Raw genomic sequence first — 19,870 nt, 5'->3', positions numbered from 1 at the left:
GCCTAGTTATGCTAAGAGTCTAAGAAGAGCCCCCTGGATCAGGCCAGTGGCTCCTCTAGTCCAGCACCCTGTTCTCACAGTGGCCAACCAGATGCCTGTGGAAAACCAGCAAGCAGAACATGAGCATAAGAACTCTCTGCCCTCCTGTGTTTTCTGGACAAATGGCACCCAGAAGCATTTCTGCTTTGGACAGTGGAGGCAGAGCAGAGCCTTCACGGCTAGTAGCTGTCAATAGCCCTCTCCCATGAATTTGTCCAGTAGTCTTTTAGAGTTAGTAAAGGTAAAGGGACCCCTGACCATTAGGTCCAGTCGTGGCCGACTCTGGGGTTGCGGTGCTCATCTCGCTTTATTGGCCGAGGGAGCCGGCGTACAGCTTCTGGGTCATGTGGCCAGCATGACTAAGCCGCTTCTGGCGAACCAGAGCAGCGCACGGAAACACTGTTTACCATCCCGCTGGAGTGATGCCTATTTATCTACTTGCAGTTTGACATGCTTTTGAACTGCTAGGTTGGCAGGAGCAGGGACCGAGCAACGGGAGCTCACCCCGTCGCGGGGATTCGAACCACCAACCTTCTGATCGGCAAGTCCTAGGCTCTGTGGTTTAGACCACAGTGCCACCCATGTCCCTTCTTTTAAAGTTATGTTCCCTCTAAAGCCAGCTCCATGACACTCGTAAGAGGAGCAGGAATGAGGTGGGGTTGCGGTGTGGGGGGGTGTTGTTCTCGGATAGGGTTGGAAAATATCAGGGGCTGTCTCTGTTCCTATTTGCTTGCTTGTTTACTTATGGTTTAAAACATTTGTGCTCCACCTTTTTTTAACACTTCAGCCATGAAAAACAATCCTACTGCCCCCAAAAGCAGAGAGAAGAGATAAAGGGCAGAGAGCAGCAGCTCAAATGCAAAACTCCAGTGATGACGTCTCATCGCCCCCACTGCCAAGTTAAAATACATCTCTGGTACCACCTGTGCTTGTGGTTTCCTTCCGGTCCCCTCCTTCTTTCACAGCCGCAGTGACTCTCTTGCACTTCCACCCAGTTCCAGCCTCTGCAGCTTTCAGATTAATCTTACCCACCTGCTTCCTGCTAGCAGCACTTCCACTGCCAATTTTAAATAAATTCCTTCTGCCATTTATAGTTCTCCCCACCCCCTTGGTTTCCATTAACTACATGTCAACCTTTGCCAACCTGATGGCCTTTTTTCTTTTCTTTTCTTTCTTTTTTTTGCACAAAGTGTATGTCCCCGTGTTACAAGAGAAGCTCACCAACTTTTTCTGGAAGCAAAGTGTCGTTTAAAGTGCAAAAGGTTCCAAAATGTGGGATTCCAAACTCCACTCTACCTCTGAGCTGAATTGGAATAATTGATCCTTGTCATTAATTTGGATTTCCTCATGCCCAGCACAGTCAGCCTAATTCAGCATTATGAAAGTTCCATTGTCTTATGTAAGCTAGATCCCTTCATGCTGAGAGTGTAAAATCATAGAGTTGTGGAGTTGGAAGGGACCCGAAGGGTCATCTAGTCCAACCCCCTGCAATGCAATATCAACTTCTATAGCACACTTCTTCACAAAAGCTCATACCAATAACAAACTTAGTTGGTCTCTAAGGTGCTATTGGAAGGATTTTTAAAATTTTGTTTTGACTACGGCAGACCAACACGGCTACCTACCTGTAACTAGAACTTCTATAGTATCCATGATAGATGACCTCTGCTTAAATACCTCCAATGAAGGAGAATCCACAACCTCCTGCATAGCTTAACAAATCCAAACACCATAAATTGAACACGGTTGCTTAGCAAGTGTCAGGCTTCAGGGAATTGGCTCCCCCCCCCCCCCATGGCAGTAGATAAGCAGAACAAAGGAAAAGGAGTCTTCTTACCAGTTAGAAACTTTAATAATCACAGTGATAGAACAAAGAATGGCGGTGCTCCCAGTTAAGGATCACACCCGCTTCCATCCCTATGAAGCTACGTAACTCCTAGGTCTTGTAATCTGAGCTTGTACCCACTGCGCTTTCTGTTCTAACACTTTCTGAGCTCTCCTTTCTTTGGAGAAGGGGGCTGAATGCTGTCCAGAGGCGGTGAATCTGTTAACCCTCTCTCTTCCAGTGTCTCTTCTCCTAGTTGTTCCCCATCCAGTATTTCCCAGCTTCTGCCTTCTGAACTATGTCCCTCTGCAAACCAGTGTTCCAAATCTATACTGTCCTCCTGCTCCTGGGAAGATTCAGGATCCGGAGCAGGGGGAGGGGGAGGGGAGGGGGAGGGGAGGGGGAGGCTCCCACCGTTCCTCCTCAGTGCAGCCCCCCTCAGCACGTTCCCTGACATCAAGTAGAGACGAAAACGTCCAACGTTTTTAATAATTTGGTTAATCAGCCAGGACCAAGGGCTCATCCACACTTAAGTTTGTCCTGTGATCTCTAGGCAAGGATCTGAGAGGTTTTTCTGCTGTTCCCCCAGGAAAACCTAATGTTCACTGCGGAATTTGAACAAACATCAATCCGCAGAAATCCGAATGCAAGTTTTCCTGGGGAAAGTGGCAGCACACAAAAGAAAAACCTCTCAGACCCGTGACTAGAAATCACGGTACAAAGAGACGTGTGGATGAGCCCCAAAAGTCCTCAGCTCCATTCAGTTGATCTTTGGAGGGAGGACCATGTTGGAGGATACGTGTTTGGAAAATAAGGGGCTATTTTAGTTCTGCCTCTGCTAAGGGTGGGTGAATCTGCCAAATTCAGCTTCTCTCACTCTCATGTTTCCACCCTTAAGTTTCCACATGCATTTGCAAATTTTCCTCATTAAAATTTGTCTGCATTTCAATGCACGCTTCTCCTCCTAATATACACGCTTTGGTATTCACCTTTGCCTTATGTATATGTTTGCAAGCAATGCTCCCTAGTATAATGTGGATTTGTATGTTATTTTTATGCACATTTCCCCTTCATATACACATTTTTGTACATAGTTTTTGGTTGGACAACTGCACTGTAAAATCCTGAGACCTCTGCATTCATTGCACAGGTTTCCATCTTGTTCCTCTGTTTTCCCTGCCTCCTCTGGGCCCCTCCTCATCTGCACAGAGAGAGGCCTGCCATGGCTTCCTGTATTGTGGTGGCAGTGTTCTATTTATCTTGTTGTTGTTGTTGTCTCTTTCCTCCACTGTGCATCATTTCCCCAGAAACAGAAGGCAGCCTACCCTGTGATGAGCAAAGGAGCCAAATGTTGCTTTAATGGGCCTCTCACTAGCCTGGAAGGGCCAACTCGGAGAGGTGACTCGTGCTGAGTTCCACGTGAGAGGTGCTTTCCTCCAGGGAGGCTGGCTTAAGCCCACAAACTAATAGGCACTTGTGGCAAGAATGGTGCCAGGCAGACGGCTTTGTTTCCCTTTTGCATCTGCCTTCCCAGGATGCTGCCGTGTTGTTCCCTAGCCAAAAAGCAAAGCATTCCAAGTCAATTAAGTCGGGGGCAACTCCCTGACCTGGGCGGTGCTGGCTTCGCTTGAGGTGTGTTTACTTCACTGCATGCCACTCTGGTTAGGGAATATTAGGGAAGGGGGAATGTGTAGCCACAGGGCACTGAACGGGTTAAGAATGCGCAAGGAGCCTTTTTATGTCCTGAGCATGCATCGAAAAAACACCTCTGTAGATTATTGTCTAAGGATTGGATAAGTTCACGGATCATGGGGTGGTTATCCAAGAGAGCTAAAGCATGTAGAAGCATTGCGCCTCTGAAAACCAGAGGGGTGCACAGCTCCTATTATCCCTGGCCATTGGCCAAGCTGGCTGGGGATGGTGGGTGTTGCAGTCAGACAACATCTGGAGGACACCTGGTGGGGGAAGGCTGATGGAGGGACAAAGAACAGGAGAGGGCGATTGTGCTCATGCCGTGCTTCTACCAGTTGCTGTCAAGTCAAGGCATTGTATTACAGTCAATAACCAGTATCAAAACAAAAAACCATTACAAAATTTAAAAGCTCAAGGCAAAGTAAAATAATATAAAATCACATATGAAATAATATAAAACCATGTATACATGAAAGAGCAGTTCTGGGTGGTATGCCAGTTACTGGAAACGACAAGTGGGAGGGAGAGTTCTTGTGCTTGGGCGCTGTTTGCTGGTTCCCCACAGGCATTTATCTGGTCGGCCCCTGCAGGAACATGATGTGGGAATAGATGGGCCATTGGCCTCATCCAACAGGCTTTTCTGATGTGCTCTGGGGTTTCCTGACTGGTTGTCCTCCGCTCAACTAGATGGGCTGGGGCAGCCTTGTGTCTGCTCCCCCACTGTTGGAGCAATATAATTTAGCAAGACTCAGTAACCACATATGTCAAATGACAGTGGGGGGGGCAGATGGGGGACAACCACATCTTGCCCCCTTTCCTTTCACCCCCCTTGAATCCCTGGTCCTGGGGGTGAAGTTGGTGTTGGATGTTTGTGCCAGGAGTAGTAAGGCAAGTTTCCTGCTGGGGATCTGAGAAGAGATGTCTTAGTGGTGATGTGCTCAGCCAAGCTCCTAAATGTGACCTGTTGGTGCAAAGTTGGTGTGTGTGGGGGGGGGTGTTACTGGGTTCTTTTTGTTTTTATTTTGATTATGTATTTTGTGGTTTTATATTTTGATTTTATTCTGTGAACTGCCCTGAGACCTGCGGGTATAGGACAGTATATAAATTCAATAGATAAATAAAAGTTTTTTAAAAAGCACCTCCATCGCATGGTTTAGGGCATAAGTGTGCATGACTTGAGGTTAGGAAGACACAGTTCTGTTCCAGGCACCCTGGCACCTGAGTTCTAGCCTTCTAGAATGGGTTTTATATATGGCTGCTGGTGTCCTGGGACTGTGTGCAGAGTTCCACCATATCCTGTTGTGGTTTTTTAAAAAATCAAATATATTCCTTCTTTCCATGGAGTCCAGTGAGAGAGAAGTTCTCTGTGCCAGCCCTGTGGATGGGGTAACATTATGCCTTCCCCAGGGGAGTGAGTCTAGGTTTTGGTATGTGTGCTTCTCCTGCTCCAATCCTCCCCTGCCCATTTCTCTCCCCAATTAGACTTCCTTCCCAGGGCTCATATCCGCTTCAGGGGTATTTGAAATTATGACAGGGGCAGAGTTTAAAAAGCCCCATGTCCTGAGGTCCTAATCTGACTGCTTCTCCTGCAGTTGCTATTTAAATTCTAAAAGAAAGCCACACATTCTATTCCCTTGCACCCAGTGTGATGAGTAGTTTGATTCAGAGGTTTGGACGAAACAGATCCTCTGTTCTGCAGACAGACAGACAGACAGACACAATAGACAGAGGGTGGGCATCCCCTCTATCTATCTAGGATTGGCCCACCCTGCCTGCGCTACCCCCGCCTCTCTAACCTTGGTTCATAGGCGCTATCTAGCCTGACTGTCCCCCCAAAATTGTCAAGAATTGTCTGGGGCCCCCAAAAAATCCACAGTGGCCATGCGTGCACATCACGCAACATGCTCACCTTAATTGTGCAACCCACATGGATAGATAAATAAATTGATTGACAGATAAAATAAGGCCTCTCCTTTTTATTGCACATTAATGATTATTTGTGCTCATGATGCTATCGGGTCAGTTAGACACAATCCCACTCTCATTACTGTTGGTGCCTGAAAAGGTTTTGGTGTAGTCACACTGCTTCATTTCCTATAAGTGCACACCCTATAACTTCTTGCTGAAATCTCACATATTTTTTATCTCATAAATAAATAAATGCAACTGCTTTATTTTTGTCCCACTTTTTTCTGCATTGCAGCCCCTCCAGACAACAATAATGCAGTTGCATTGGGGAACCATAAATGCAACTATTATTGTGTCTAGATCTTGTTGCAGAAACACCAGTCTGAAGGGGTCATAACCACAACTGGTGCTTAGGGGTACAACCTTTATTGGTGCTTCATCTCTCTGTAAGATTGCAAGAGCTCCTGGGATGCACTTCTTGCTTCAATGGTATAAATATTGCTGGTACAAGCAACCATGTGGGTTTCAGTGTATACCCTTGGGGACTCCATTTCCAATTGCATCTTCCAGGTGGGTGGAAGGACCACAGCTCCATGGTGGAGCACCCGCTTTGCATGCATAAGATTGCAGCTGGGGCAGTGTCCCCTGTCTGAAACCCTAGGTAGCTGCTGTCAGTCAGTGTAGACAATACTGAGCTATCTAGACCAATGGTCTTGAGTCAGAATAAGGCAGCTTCCTATATGGGTTGCCATCTTCCTTCCCCACTGTATAGGAAGTTGTAGTGTGGTGGAACATTGAGCTGAAACCAACAAAATGAAATTCAGCATTTCAGTACAAAAAATCCAAGGCCCAGGTATAGAAGGGGGGAGACCTGGCGTAGCAGCAGGACATGTGAAAAGGTTCTAGGCATTGTAGTGGGTCACAGATTCAACACGAGCCAGCAGTGTGGTGCAGCTGTTGAAAAGGCTAATGCAATCCACATCATGGGAATAAGCCCTGCTTAGACATTGTACCTGAACAGGTGATGTCAACCTGCTTAGGAGGCATGGGTCTGCTTGTGCAACCCCCACCCCACTTGCGCATTCCCAACCTTCCCAGGTTAAAAGGGGAAAGTCTAAAGACGGCTCTTTATCCACATTCACAAGAGCAGAAACCACCACTCACTCAGGAACCCTGGTAAAGCAGAGTTGCTGGTTTATACAAGAACCCTGGGGATGACCCCATGTTTCCTATACAGGTTAATACTGTATTTCCTGTTCAGGCCTATTGACAAGTGGGAACTTGTGCAGAGAAGAGTGGCCAGGACAAGGAGGTGCTTGGAAGCCAAGTCCTGTGAGAGATGTTCATTCTATGGCTTGGTTGCCAAACGTCTGGAAGTTACTGGACATACACAGATTACTGCATCCGAAAGCAGTAACGTCCAGGCAAATCCAGACGTACGTCAACCGATAACGGCAGTGTAGCTTTTCTGTCTGGATTTTCACTTTTTGAAACATGGCAACCCTACATGAGAAATGGATACACTCTGCCTGGAGAAGAGACGTGATGGTGGCCTCACATGACAGAGGTCATACAGAAGGTGGAGCAACTCTGGTTTCCTTTTGTCCCCTAGGGTGGGGAAACCAACGAGTGTAAACTGCACAGGAGCGGGTTTCAACTAAACATTAAGAGAAACTTCCTAATGGTAAGAACTTTTTTAACAGTGTCGCAGGCCACCTTGGGAGGTGGCGGGTTCTCCTTTGCTGGGAATGTTTAAGCAGCAGCTGGCCGCCCCATCATGGGTTGGATTAGATGTCCTCCTGAAATCAAAAGCTGGCCACTTTATTTGCCCCTCACAGCATCCAAGGTCTTTACTCACCCATCCTGCACAGAGGCTGGCGTAGGAACAACCACTGCACCTGTTTGGGAATGGCTGCTTAGTTTGTCAGGAACTCACGTGTTTAGAAGCTGCCCCATGCAAAGCGAAATGGTATACTGTTTATTATCAGATCTTACTGCACGTCACATGAAACCTCCCAGCACTGCACAAGATGCACGGATGGGTCTGTAGTTTGCATTGCACAACACCAGCTTGGAAATTATAATTACAGTGCCAGTGAAAATGCTGTCGTTATATAATTGCTTTCCACATTCGAGTTCGCAAACAATTCAGCAGGTAATTGCAGAAACTGGTGTGAGCTAATGAGAGAGGTTCTTGTCGGTGCTGAGCCCAGCCTGCCGTAATCACAAGTGGAATGCTGTCGGTCCATCGGAGGTGGGACAATGTGGAAGAGCAAACAACAGACACTTCGCTAAATGCAGGTGCGTCATCTGGAGGATCGGGGAATTCAAGGGAAAAGGAGAAGTGAATTTGCTGCAGGAAAATTGGGTTCCAAGTGCAAGGGGAAACCAATGCCTGCTGCACCCACGAGCTCTGGCTTTTTATGCTGCCACCGAGGTGTGTCTGTCTGATGTGCCCAAATGAAAGAGGTACCAGATGGACACGGTTGTCCATGGTGAGGATAATTGCAATTTTGTTTAATTTATATTATGAAAGTCTATGGAAGCTGCAACAGCGTGACATTTTGGAGCTGCCAAATGCATGCACTAGAAGGGTCAGCTGTGGGAGGTTAAAAAGAAACCTTCCCATTTGTAGCAGACTTAAGATCAGTGCAGGATTTTCAAGATTACTTCTGCACACATGCATGTATTTATCAGAGCAGACGAGTGAAATGTTATGCACACATATATTCTGTATGATTCTGCATGCTTTTGGATCCTCATAGGTGTTTGCACTTGCGTGCACTTTTGTGCATGCAAAATATACATGATTGTATATAGTGGGGATGCACTTTTGTGAATCCAAGTATGTGTTGCACGTGTGTGCCCTTCTGAATATATGCTTTTAGCATGTGTTTCATACATACACATATATTCTGGTGCGCTATGTGCAATATATACCTGCATATGTCCAAAGTTTAGAGGACTTTAGAGAGATGGGCTTTGCAATTATTATTTTCTCTTTTGTGTTGTGCATGTCTGTGCTTTATATATGCACGGAAGGTTTTAACATTCATGTGTTTGTGTGTTTAGTTCACTTCTGCACATGTATGTACAAAACTTTTAGCATGCATTTGCAGTAGAAATCTAGATCTGTGCTTTGCAAATCCATGTACGTATTTACAGGTTTGAATACATACATGTGATGTGTTTGTGTCTGCACGTCCACAAATGTTTGTGTGTTTGCCCTTGTACTTGGCCATACGTGTGTGTGCACATAAGATATCTCTGTGAGCATTGCACACATGCCTATTTTGTATGTTAGTATGCATGCCTGGGTTTGTGTGTGCACATCTACGTGTGCTTTCATAACCTTTTTAATTATTGCTTGCATATCTACAGAAGTGTGCAAAGATGAAACACACTTTGGGCTAAATATAGGTGCTCGCTTTGCACATGTGTTGTGCATATATAGGTGTTTGTATATTGGATATTTTCATATATATATATGAGTACACGTTTTTGTTCTTCTCTGGATGTGTGTGAGTTGAGCACCTACTGAATTGAGAAGCCAAACCCACACTTAATTCTTCATTAGCCCCATTGAAATTAATGGACATGACTAACATAAGATCATTGCTTTCTATGGGCCTACTCTGAGTATAGCTTAGGTGGAGCCAACCCTTTGCCAATGCCCTTCCCCCTCACCTTGTTATGTTTGTCCATTTCACTTCTGTTTTAGTCATGAGTTGAGGTCTTCTGGGCCGGGTGATCCACTTCCACTATTTCCATCCTGATTACATGTTCCCAGGGCTGGCCCAAGACATTTTGGCATCTGAGGCAAACCACAAAATAGCACTCCCCTCACCGCCAGGGAAAAGGGGTGAATGAAGAGATACATCAGGAAGAAGAGGAGGGGGAGAGAATAAGGATCTATGTTGGGGTCTGCTACCCTTACGGATCATGCCACCTTGCATTTGCAGAAGGGACTGGCGGTCACCATTTCCCCGCAAGGCTTTCACTATGAGCATTCCCACACTGGATCCTTTACCTGGCTTGTTGTTTTGGAGTCTCCTGTTCCGTGTTCATGACTTGGTTTGGTTAGCACTAGTTTGACAGGGATGCTAAGGGGGTTGGATTTCAGGAAGCTGACTAGGAATAGTGCCTTTAGTATTTCTGTGCAAGGGAGATTATGGCAGCTTATCTCATCTCTGAGACAAAGTGTGCTGTTGGGAATTCTCCTTTCTACATAACTTCTGTGGGAACAGGAACTCTTTACTGTCTGAAAGCAATGTAGCGATCGGTAGGAACAGTGTACTTGTACAAGTCATGGATGAATTTGTCCATTTTGGTTTCTCTCAGTTCCTCATTTTTCCCAGTCAAGATCAGTTCTCCACATTTGCACATCAGTTTGTGATTTTTAAAAATGATTTAAATGGCCTCATGAAAGTTCATCAGAAATTTGGTCTGAATTTCTCCTAATATACAATTTTTGTATGTAATTTTGCCCAGTGCACACATTTTTGCAAGGCAGTCTTCCCTATTACAATGCATTTTTGTGTGTTATTTTCAAAATAAGGACACTTTACACTGGTGTATGCATTTTGGCTGGAGAACTGCATTGCTAACTTTGGAAAGTTCAAATTTCGAAGACTGGCCGTGTTTCTGTTCCCATATTGTTTTGGAAAGTGTGAATTGTGTAGATTTGCCTTTAAATACAAGCTGAATCAGATTTCTCCCCTATCACAACTTATACTGTGTAATGAAGATCAGAGCTCACTATAAGATTAGGACTGATTCAAGGGGCTCCTAGGATGGCAGTGTGCCATTGTGAATCTTCCTGAAACACCTGTCTGTGTGAAAACCTCTTGGAATGCATCCTGCACCGTGTTCTGCCATACGACTCAGGAAGGGCCTCTTGCAGGACAAAGCGTCCCTTGTTCATGAAACCAGACTCACTCCTCCCCCTCCGCCTCCCTGATACTAGCAGCTGAGGTCCCTGAAATTCCTGGCGATTGGAAGCACTGGAGAGTCACGAGGCAGGTAGGTGTACAGAGGACCAGAGGAAATTGAGGGCTGCTGCTCAGCTGGGCTGCTCTTTTGGCTTCATCTAAACAAGTGCTTTCCAATCAAGATGCAGCACACTTTGGGGGAAGCAGTTCCTTTGTTGTTGTTGCTTGTATTGTTATTGTTGTTATTAAGTGGTTTCTAAAATGGGGCTAATGCAAGCTTGTGAGCAACCTGAGCAGCTGGCAGGGCCCTGTCACCAAAAAGCTCTTTTTTTTTTTTAAATAGCCAACTACAAAATAATCATTGGAGAGCTCTGATGCAAAGGAGTGCTCCTTTATTTTAATGATTGCATAGAAGCAGGCTTTCAAGGGTCCGGGTTTTGCATAGCAAGGCATCCCCCCTTACCCTTCGGTCCTCCCCAATACCAAGAATAAGAGAAATGACAACCAATATTTAGGCAAAATCAGGCCCCAACTTTATTGACAGCATATGTAAGAGGTTTGGCACAGGCATTGGGTAGACCCCACCCCTTCCAGCCAACCTGTTGGAAGACTTTGTGTTTTGGGATCAACCAAAAATGAAGGAATTGCTGACCTACATAAAGGAGTAACAGCACCACTGGACTGCACCTGGGGGGTGCTGTAGCCCCTCACTCCTGCCTGGGCATCTGGACCAAAGAATTTCCCCAGTACCCCTTTAACATGACACCCCATTTCAGAGGGACCAGGCAGAGACCACAACCTCCTCTCCAACCAAGGCTAGGCTTATCCATTGCCTAAACCACCAAAGTTGTGACACTTGCTAGAAGGATGGTGAAACCCAGAGGGCTGGAGCCAATTTGCCAGCTAGGAAAATTCCAGCCTGGTCTCGGATACGGTGGGTCAAGCAGAACAACAGCAATATATAAAGGGTGGGAGATCTAGTGAAAAGTGGCTGCAGAGCAAGGCCTATGTTATATTCTGGAGGGGTTGGTTGAGCCCGCCCCTGGTGGTCCATGCCCATTCACAATTTGCTGATTAGGTGAGTGGGCGGGACCAATTACCCGGCAGCAAGCTTGACCCAGAGGCTTCCTTTGCTGCCTAAGAAACAGTACTTCCCACATCGGATCCTGGTGCATGGGGGAATGCCAGCCCGCAATGGTGCCCACCAGAGAGGCTGAAAGGACTTCTCTTTCCTATGCAACTAGCTGTACTTGCCACTTCCCCACCGTCCAAAAAATACAGCAGGATTTTCTCTATATATCTGAAAAATGCTGCAAGTACTGGGTGTGCTTTAGGAGTGGAACTCTCATTTCGACTTCTTACTTTTTCTTTAAACTTTTCGAAATTTGGTGAAATTCAGTTTTATGTATTATATCATTTCAGCTGCAGTTTGGAATTATACAATATCAGAAAGTTGCTCCCTGAAGTCAAATAGGATATGTGGGTGCCTATCATTACCAACAATAGGATTTCAGCTGCTGCAGAGTTCTGGATGACATAAAAGGGCTACCTGCCATGTAATGTCTCTAAGCCTTTTGACATTTGCCATAAGGATGGTAAGAAGTAAGAACTCCTTGCTTCCAGTGCTGCTCTCATCTTGTAACTGAGGGTCAGGTTCAGCTAGGGCCACTACCAGCACCCAGTAGTGGACAGTTATGGACAGTTATTGGGGCCATCACTGACACCTGCCCTCAGTCCACCTTTAAAGCATTTTCCCTGTCCTCTAAACCACACCAGGTAGATGGGTTAAGTCACTATTTCAATTTCCCACAATACCCCTAGCATAGAGTTGTTTGGGGCATTGTGGGAAATCTAAATGCTGCTACCTGGAGCTCCTCAGAGCACTGTTTATCACTGACCACCACCTAGAAAGCCCAACAGGGCCCAGCAATGGAGGAGGAGGACCACCTATGGAGGAAAGAGGCCATAAAAGGACACATTGTCCAGGGCCCCATCAAACCTGGAGCTGGCCCTGGGCTCAGCAATAAGAACATAGGGACCCTTTGTTCCACCTGCGTTCCTGCACATTCCTAGAGCAATGACCCTGGAAAGCTTACAAGTAAGACGTTGGAGACAGCTATGCACACAGCCAGCAGACATATATGAGGATTGGCGTCCTGGAAGCATCCCTATATCAATATAAAGATGGTTCAGATGACCTCCCTATCAATGATAAACCTAAACCTTGGAATGGTTCCACACACTTTATTCATCTAAAGGGAAAACTTCTTTTAAAAAAACCTAACATAGCACAGTGTGGATGTGCTGAGACTCAGTTCAGCCACATGACCAGGAACTCTGATCAGGTAAGTCTAGATATTGATGTAGAAACCAGAAAGTGGTGACATCATTGCCACTTTCCACAGGAGTGAAACCACAGCTCTGATTGTTCAGCTGCAGTCAGTGACAGCCATCCTTCTCCACTGACTCCGTTGTCATCATGCAGCAGAAATGTAAAGGAAGCAGGGGCAGTTATGCTAACCTGGTGGCCATGCTTCCACCTCAGGCCCTGCACTGAGGAGAGCCCCTGCCTTGCTTCATCAAAGGAGAACTGGTGTCGTAAATGTTTCCTGAGGTTACTGAGAGGGCAACGGTTGTGTCATCACAACCACTTGATTCCTGACCTTCTCGTACCTGAACTGAGGCCCAGCTTCTGACGGTTATTCTGTGGTTTTTGTGGCTTTGCTCAGACATTGCCATGACAGTGAACGTGAAGCTGGGCGCAAACAGGATATGACGCTGCTACTTTCATATGTTCACATTCCTCATCATGCCGTATCTTGGTCCATGGGCCTGGGTTCCTCATGTGAGGGGACTGGGGAAGCCGTCTGAACTGAAACCACACATATGGAGCAAAACAAGTACACTGCATAACACGTTTCCTGACACCACAATGTGAACATTGTGTATGTCACCCAAAGGGAGAAAGTCAGCCAGAGGGCACTGGAAAGAATGTCTCACTTCAGTCTCTTGAGGGGTTGAGGGTGGAGGTTAAGAAATGTGTTCATCAACTTCCTCACTCACAAAGAAAACAGAGCTAGTGATAGGGATGTTGTCTTGCTTACAACTGGCACTGAATTTTTTATCTCAAGAAATACCCTGGAGTGACTCTGGAGGTTCCTCGAGGAATGGGAAAGCCAAACATTTTACTGAAATTGGGTAATTTCTCTGGAGGGTTTCATACATCTGATAGCCTTTTGCATTCCTGGTTTTGCTGAGAGAATAAGATGGATCTACAAAAAAAGACATGCTGTAACCTCAGGAAATCAGCCATGTAAACTGCAGACACCAGTGCTGGATTCTATTAGCTGTGTGGAAAATTTATGGGGAGTATCGTGAGTTGATGCTTCACCACAAGTTGGCAGTGAAACTGCACCCCTAATACTTGCAAGTAATCTGGCTGAGTCATTACATCAGGGGAAGGCAAAATGGCACCCTCCAGATGTGTTGGACTCCAGATACCAATAACCCTACCCAGCATGGCCAGTGGTCAGGGATTATGGGAGTTGTAGTCCAACAACATCCAGAGAGCACTAACTTGGCTATCCCTGAGTTAGAGAAACCAATATGGTGCCTATGGATGACTATATGAAATATCTTTTCTTCAAAGGGTGCGGCAAACCTCAAACTGCAGACTCTTCATGTGCAGGCATGACTACGTTCCATGGATCAACTGTCTCCATGGAACTTGTCCTGTTCTGTGTGTTTTGCTGCCAGTTTTCAGACCTACCCTTCACACACTCCCTAAGACAGTTACATGGCTTTGTTCAGCTTTTGCTCACCAATGGGCGTATGTGAAGGATGTCATGTCTCATCAAGTATAGAGATAAATCATCTGAAGCCTCTAGTTCTCCCACAGATAAATGGAGATCAGGAATAAACATATGGGAATAAGAGCCTCAGCAAGGTAGAGGTTGCCAAGTCAGCCTGCCACATTTCTAAGTCCCCTCAGAATAACATGCAGGAAGCATTTTAGGTTATGGTATGCCAGCCACTGTTCAGGTTTACAATATGAGGAATATAGGAAACTGCTTAATACCACATCTGTTAAATTCTTCTTGGTAGAGGCTGGTGCTCATGGGACTGATTAGGGCAGAAGTTAGAGGAATGAAAAGTAAGGGCTGCCAGAGCAAATGGCTGGTGGAGCCAGGATCAGTGGCAGATGGAGCCACTAATTCTGGTTTTGCCCCCATCCTGCTCCTTGCTGAGTTTTACAGTGGCAGCACCAAGGACAGATGTACACCATGCATCACCACATTTTGAGTGACTTCTTTTTGATACAGGTATGGCCCAATCGTGGAATTTAGAGTGTTTCCTTATAGATCAACTTGTCCAGCTTTGCTGTTGTTTAGACCTTTATTCGGCTTACATAAACTCTAAACTGACACCAGGAAGATTCATACCTATGCTTACTCATGACTCTGTTGTGACAAGCCAAACCTTTCCCTAAGTAGTTCACCCAACTGTGCCTGACTCACAAGTAGACATGGGAGAGGAGAAGTTCTCTGCTTAGTCCATCAGCCCAAGAGGAGAGGCAGAAGCTGCTTGTTCTCTACACCACCCTTGTGCTGAGAGGGAAAAGTGAATTAGCTTGTTTTGCTGCCCAGATTGACAGAACAAGAAAAACCCTATAAAGGTTTAACTCCCTCAGAATATTAGTTACAGATTGATAACTGTCTTTCATCATAGAGTTCTCTGGCAAAAGACAAAAAAGATATACAGAAACTCAAGAGAACCCTTAATGTTGCTAATGTCCACTGAAGCAGGGAAGGTCTCTCACATTCACACATAACACTTCAAACTGACCTGGCTTCTCCCAGAGAATTATGGGAGCTGTAGTTTGTTGAGGCTGCTGATCATTTTTGGAGACCCCTCCCAGAGCTACAATTCTCAGATTTGTGTAACAATCAAGCCCCCTTCCATGGAACTCAGGGAATAGTAGCTCAGGGGGTGGGAATAGGGGTCCCATAACAACTCTTAGCACCTGTAACAAACTACAGCTCCCAGAATTCTTTGGGGTAAACCGTGGCTGTTTAAAGTGGTATTGTAATGCTTTAAATATATGGTGCAAATGTGGCCTCTTGGAAATAATGCGATTCTACGTTCCTCTTACACGAAATCTTATGCTGAAAACTACAAGAATATGAGGGGAGGGGAGAATATCAGGCAGAACTGCTTGTGAAGAGCATTAGAATTCAGACCTACTATTACTGCTATCACGCCAATTTGAAGCTCAAAGAGAACCCCCCCCCCCACTCCTCCCTCAAGTGGGTCACTGAACGGAGCTCTGAGGGTCAAGCAGGACAATTGCAGATGGCCAATCCCGTGGTCCACCCATGTGCCTTGTAGCTTAAAGGCTCATTAGATGAAACCCAACTAGACCTCCGTGCCCAGAAGCCGCCTGTTTTGCCTGCAGCACTAATACACGCTCCCGTTTTAGCCCTGCTGGCTCAGGGCACAGCCTGCCAGTTTAATTGAATCTGGAAGGAAATAATACACAGGGGATTGGGGATGAAAACTAATGAAACACTAAAGTGAATTAAAAAAAAAAAATCCAAAAGGATTAATGTACAATAGCAAACCCCGGGGCTCCAGGAACTAAGCTTCAGGGTTTAGCATGAGCTTTTGTAAGAAAGAAAGGGGAGGTGAAGAGTGTGTGCGAAGCTGAGTAGCGAAACAACTGGCAGGATAAAGCTGACCAGTCGCCATGTGACTGCCGCCATCACCTCAGCATTTGTCTTCCCAGGCACACCTTAGCATCAAACCCCTTGCCCTTTAAAGAAGCAACACCATCAAGCTGCCATATGTCAACCTACTAGAATCTAGCAAGGCCAGATCAGTCATATTGGAAGATTAGGTAGCTGCCCATGTCAGCGCAGTTTCTGAGATGTCTGCTTTACCATTGGGCCAGACCCACACTTGTTTTCTGGCATGGCCCCACAGCATACACACACACCCCTCCACAAAACACCCCAGAACCCTCCATGTGCGTGGTTGTACTCTGGCCTCCCCTGTTAAGCGTAGGAAATAGATGACCCATCTTTTCCATTTATATGCTTTTTCAGTATAACAAACATTTGGTTATTCAGGCAGAGAAACTTGCACAAGGGGACTTCTTGGCAGACTGAGCAGATGAAAATGAATTTGTACTTGTGTTACACATTCTGTAAATGTTTTTCACATTTACCAGAATGTGTACATAAGTGAATCAATCAGAAACCTACAAGTGAAACATCTGGGTTTTCAAAACCATACATTTTTCTTATCTGCATGAGTGAGGGCTGTTTCGCCTCATGTGGCGTGTGATACTGTTGAGAGGTTTTTACAAGTTGGACAAAACTGACACAGGCCATGGTGATTTCATCTGTCTTTTCTGCATTTTCCTGTGTATGCTTTGAAAAAACAAAACACCTTCTCTACAAATTCAATATGGGAACTTTAAAAGATACAACAAAATGATATAAAATTAACCAAAGCACCATAAGATGATAACTAAAAACCAACAAATGTTAAGCAGCAGCTTGTTAGGCCTGGACTGCAAGTTGCAGTGTAAATATCTTGAGGTGGTGATGGAGTGACAACAGGATTGTGAGTGTGTGGACCTGTTCTGGAATAGAGCACCTCCGTGTTTTAGTCAAAACAGAAGAACAATGTATAGAAAAATGCTACAGTGGGGAGACCACAACAAGCTGGTCTCCACCCAGGGCTGGCTAGAGGCAAAACAGAGAATACTGCCCCCCTTCTGCTGCATGCCTGTCTGCCCACCACCACCTGGCAGTGGGCACATTGGCTTGCAGCGGGCACACAGCAGACGAGAAGGTGGTACCAGCAGCTAACAAGCACAAGAGGCAGATTTCTGCCTCTCAGAAATCCAGAGCCTAGCGCCCTGGGGCAACTGCCTAACCTTGCCTCAAGGCCCTGTCATCACCACATGGCAAGAATAATATATAGCTCAGGATAGGCTTTAGATCACCACATTAATCGGTACAGAATACCCTCCTAAAAGTCATCAGATTTGGAGCTTTTCAAATGTTACCTTGATTATGCTCCTGCACATGTTAAAATATGTCTGCGCAAGGAGGGGCAGTGAAGAGAGACCATTTCTTTAGGTGGTGCAAACCCAGTTTGAGGGAATGCAAGCAGTGTGATCATAAATGTGTGTACAAATAGTGCATTTGGACTGGACCACCCTGCCTCAAAAAGCTCTGTAACTCGCCACCAGTCACTTCCCCTCCTGCTCACCATCGTAGCAGATATTGGCCATTACTCCTCAGGACTGGAAGACTGTTCTAGTACAAAGCTTATGGAAAACCAAGGTAGCCGACTGGAACTTGTGGGTGAAAGATCTGACACTGGTGTTGGTATTTCTTTGGAGAAGCCGGGTACACAAGATTCCTTGCTGGTGTAAAGCAGAATAGCTTCGGGGCATGACTGACCAGACAAATATTTGACTCTGGGAGCTTAGCATGGGGGAGAAGGTCAGGATCATTTCTCTACAGTCCATGAGTAAGAAATGTACTATGAGTAAAGTCAAAAACAGTTAATCACATTGTCCAATCTGTAACAGAGATTTTGAGAGTGTTGGAATTATTAGACTTGATAACTATTCTCCCTCCACCTTTCCGTTTTCATTGGTGTTGAGGACAACTTTTCTGCCTACCTTAATAGAGTTTGTGCATGAGAGAGTACAATTAATTGTGGGTTTAACGGCCACTTAGACATTGGGATGAAGTTCTCTGTTAATCTTTTGAGCACATTATTATCACATTATTGATACTCAAGCCCAGTCCAGTTGTGGTTTCCATTCTGTTAAATTTGCATGATCTTAGCCTGGTATGGCATTTTGCAAAAACAACACATTTCTTTCCAGTTCTGCTAACTGTGGCATTATCACCTCTTACCTAATGGATGGCATGAATGGCATGGTTGCCTCTTACTACAGGTCTGCCACCTGATTAGAGGGGGAAAGGAAAGATTTAAATTCATGGTCTTTGTGTAAATGACACAGATCAAAATATCCCCAATGGGAAACAACCACTGAAGCACAACAATAAATCCAATATTCTGCCTCATCTTTCCTTCCCTTTCGCCTTGAAAAGCTGTGAATGGACTCATGCAGAAGACAAGTTGGCAAGTTGCAAAATTCAGAGAGAGCAGAAGTATTCTTAAAAATGACCACTATTTTGAATTATGGGAGAGAGACCCAAGGAGGGCACAACACATGCAGACATAATTGCTAAAAAGGTTTGTAAAGCTTGCTTTATTTACTTATCTTTGGAAAAAATACAATTCACTTTAGCAATTACTGCAGGAACCCAAAACATAAGATTATGAAAACACATACCAAAGAAGGAAAATGAAATCAATAAATCATTTATTTAAAGTAAGCATTTTATATCACATATGTATGACATTCAGAATTGTTTTTGCTTATGTATTTAAAAAGCTACTACCATTAAGCATTATTACCTTAACCTACACACAAATACACAATTATCTAATGGAGAGGTAGGGAGGGAGACAGGAGAAGAATAACCTGGCTTCTCTTCAGATCGTATAAAGACAGGAGAAGAAACATAACAATGAATGTCAATGGCTACCATCATCACCACAGTAAAACAGAAGTCAATGGAAAACATATTTCAGCGCATCTTATCTAATGGTATATCCAAAGCAATGACAACAAACAGAGGAATTATAAGGAATTATTGTTAGGGATTTTGGGGGCTCAAAAACACGGTTGTTAATGTTATCAAACTGTGGGCATGGTGTGGAGTTGGGTCGGAATCATTCAAGATTGCTAGGGTTCATATGGAAACTGACCAGGTTGCTCAAGCTACCTTTGAAGAGTTTGGAACCAAGTTTGTTTATTGTGACGTTCTCCACCATTCCTACTTACATGTCACATGAAAAAAAGGACAAAAAATGATACATATGCATAAAAATCACATATGATTATTTACATGCATGGATTCAAATTTACTGTTATTTAAAAATAATTTTCCATAGTGGGTAAATGTGACCAGTTGCCCTGTCTGCTGTCCAGGTGCTTTTGATGGACAATTTCAAGGCCACTGCTCTCCCTTCTTATGATTCTTTAGACTGGACTTAGGTTGGACAGCCCTTCAGATGGCCAGCCAAATGTTTGCAGAGTGAGAAATCGAAAAGATTTAACTGATGCTATCATGAAAGGTTACCACAGGGATGGGGGACCTGTGGCCTACTGTATATGTTCTTAAACTCCAACTCCCATCATCCCTGAACATTTGACTTGTTAGCAGGTGCTGATGGGAGTTGGCATCCAATGACGGAAGGGCCACAGGTTTCCTATCCTGGCTTAGATGACATACCAGACAGGAAGCAAGACAACAGCTTTATTGTCTTTCTCCTGCAATAACAACAGATTCTAGGAACTCCCCAATCCATTCAGATACAT

At 45.1% G+C, this 19,870-nt stretch overlaps 1 long non-coding RNA gene across 2 annotated transcripts; it reads left to right on the top strand.

Annotated features, from left to right (window-relative positions):
- The first annotated feature begins 7,423 nt into the window (after nucleotides 1-7,423).
- Nucleotides 7,424-16,847, top strand: LOC308483577. Of its 2 annotated transcripts, none has more exons than XR_013989694.1 (2): nucleotides 7,424-7,765; nucleotides 11,818-16,847. It is a non-coding gene; the product is annotated as an uncharacterized lncRNA (long non-coding RNA). The 2 variants fall into 2 exon arrangements; XR_013989695.1 differs by having other exon boundaries at nucleotides 7,424-7,959.
- Nucleotides 16,848-19,870: the final 3,023 nt, after the last annotated feature.

Source organism: Podarcis pityusensis (genome assembly GCF_964106645.2).
Source record: "Podarcis pityusensis genome assembly, chromosome: 8".
Classification (NCBI taxonomy): Eukaryota; Metazoa; Chordata; class Lepidosauria; order Squamata; family Lacertidae; genus Podarcis; species Podarcis pityusensis.
The sequence above is the reverse complement of the archived record's forward strand: the minus strand, read 5'-3'. Positions and strand labels throughout refer to the sequence as shown.